At 36.0% G+C, this 2706-nt stretch overlaps 1 protein-coding gene across 1 annotated transcript in view; it reads left to right on the forward strand.

The window, feature by feature from the left end:
* Positions 1 to 2706, forward strand: part of SLC4A10 (solute carrier family 4, sodium bicarbonate transporter, member 10) — a 125704-nt gene that overhangs the window by 51033 nt on the left and 71965 nt on the right. The gene's annotated exons all lie outside the window — the stretch shown is intronic.

The raw sequence follows: 2706 nt of genomic DNA on the forward strand, positions 1-2706 counted from the left end.
ATGTGACGTCATGCTCAGTACATAAACTGGGGGAAAGCTGGCTGGGGGGGCTGCTGCTCGGGGACTGGCTGGGCATCACTCGGCAGGTGGTGAGCAATTGCACTGTGCATCATTTGCTTTGTGTATTATTATTATTATTATTATTATTATTATTATTATTATATTTCAATTATTAAACTGTTTTTGTTTCAACTCACAAGTTTTTCTCACTTCTACTGTTCCAATTCTCTCCCCCATCCCACCGGGGGCATGGGGAGGAGTGAGCGAGTGGCTGTGTGGTACTCAGTTGCCGACTGAGGTTAAACCACAACAACAACAGTGTTCCTCAGTGGTGCCCAGAAGTCTGTGGACCACATCTTTGGTGTCTGTAGGATAAAAATTGTGGAATTTCTGAAAGGATTTTGTGGGCAGCTACATATGTGGGCTGTTTGGCGTGTATGGCTGCTAGCTTTCCCTTTAATTTTACTGCAAATTCCTGCTTTCCCAGAGGGCCACAGAATTTTCTATGACCTTTCCTTCCTTTATGTGTCCATAGGAGGCATAGACAGATGCTAAATATAGATCTTTACATGTAGAAAATTCTCATATGGGGATTGTGCTGCAAAATGAGTGTAGTAGTGTTCCTAAATAATATTATTAATATTCAGAGAGAGAAAATCTAATCAAGTTAATTATCTGCAGTGTTCTCATACTGATTAGGAATATATAGGACCTCTTCTAGGAAGGGTATCAGCTTCTATTGTGATTAAAAATAAAAATCACTGTGGCTTATGTTGTTTTTAAGCAGGGAAATAGCAGCTTCTTTAGTTCAACTTAAAAAAAAAAACCTTTGCAAGAACTGTGTTTCTGAAAAATCGTAACAATTTTTATTAACATAAATACTTAAGATCGAATATGAAAGGAATAAGTGAAATAAATTTCTATTTAGATTGATCCATCTGTATGTACAGCCTCTGCAATTGTCATTTGGGAAATAAAGAATCAAAAATGTTTAACAGAAACAAGCTGAGACTGTTGAAAAAGGACAGGAAAAAAAAGCCAAGAAAAGTATTTTTGGAGCTCAGAAAATACAAGAGTGAAGTATAATAGCTAAGAGTAAAAATTTCTTTAGCTTTAGAAATAAGATGAAAACAAAGGAAGAGTGGAGCTGCCATGCAGAAAGAACTGGTCAAGATAAATGATCTTTTTCAGTTTGGATCCAAAAATTTCAGACAGCATTTGACATGGGTTGGCTGGCTGTTAGAAAAGGAGGAGATGGCAGTAAAATGACCAAATTCAAAACGAAGGCAAGAGTTGAAGTGCTTTATCTGTGCAAATAAGAGGCTGCCATAATTTCCATCCTAGAAAGCTGAAATGGTAAATGGTGAAATGGGTATGGTAGATCCAGTCTTTCTGTGAATCTTACCAGGTGGGTGGTTGTACTATAGCAAACACAGCAACAGTATTCAAGAAAGGCTAAAAATGGTTCAAATGGACAAGAGGTCTGATAGTCAGATTTCAGAGCTATGCAAGGCTTAGAACAATATTTGCAGGAAAGAATAATTACAGACTTGGAGCTAAGTGGAAAATTGGATAAAATGCAATACAATGGTGTATCATGTCAGACTAACTTAATAATGCTATTTAATCAGATAATTTTTGTTTTTCTGACGAAAAAACAGTGGATCTAATTTTTTTTTTCTTTAGTCAAGCATTTGATATGATACAGCAGTGGGAATTTATTACTTAAACTGTTTCAGTGTAAAAATTATATTAGTGTGTAAGGAACTAATTGAAGAGGTGCAGCAGGTCATGCTGAAAGATTAAACTATTAGTGTGGAAGGCAGTGACAGCTAACTTCTGAAGAATTAGTTTTAGTAAATGGCTTTATTATTGAATGACAAAAAATAGGATTATAGTAATGAAACTTGTTGATAAGAAATTAGGAGGTATTGTTACTCTAGAAATAGATAAGGATATACACAAAGAACAAGGTGACTTTGAGTAATAGAAATGGGATGGTGTTTAATATGCAAGATCATATGCTTACAAACTAATACAATGGATCATTTTCAATACTGGTGGTTGATTCAGGACTTCAGAAATATTGATTTGATTAGAAGCGTGGTATGGAGAGGATACACCCTGGGTTTGTTGCTGTTCCAGCCTTACTATATGTTTCCCATCTGTGTGGAAAACACCACTGGAAGTATTTGTGAATCTTATTGTCTGGCTTTGGACATAGTTCCAGGTAGATGAATTTAAATGCAAGAGATACAGAGGAAGACTCTGTCATTAATTGCATTTAGCGAGAGTGATGGCACTAAGTGGTTCTGTATTCATTTCACCAAGCTCTTCATGGACTGAAGAGTTGAGTTGACTCTGATGCAGTAAATCTGTATCTTCATGTTTTCAGTTTGATTGAAATGGCACGCAGAGTTCAGCCTTAAAATTTTTTAAAAATATCTTGAGCAGACTGCGTAAAGCTGTTTGAGACATTTTGTTCTTGGTTGATGAAAATAGTAACGTATCAAAGGGAGCCATGGATAAGATTTGGCTGAAGCTTGGTGTTCTTTAGGTAAATCTCCTCTGTTCCTATTTCATTTGTTTGGAAGAGTAAGTCCTTTTCTAGAGTTTTTCTTTTTTTTTTTTTTTTTTTTCTTTTTTTTTCCTCTCAACAGTTCGGGGACCCCCAAGTTTTTCCAGTTTCCATAACATCTCTAACAT

The sequence above is a fragment of the Pygoscelis adeliae genome, unplaced genomic scaffold (assembly GCF_000699105.1).
Source record: "Pygoscelis adeliae isolate BGI_AS28 unplaced genomic scaffold, ASM69910v1 Scaffold106, whole genome shotgun sequence".
Classification (NCBI taxonomy): Eukaryota; Metazoa; Chordata; class Aves; order Sphenisciformes; family Spheniscidae; genus Pygoscelis; species Pygoscelis adeliae.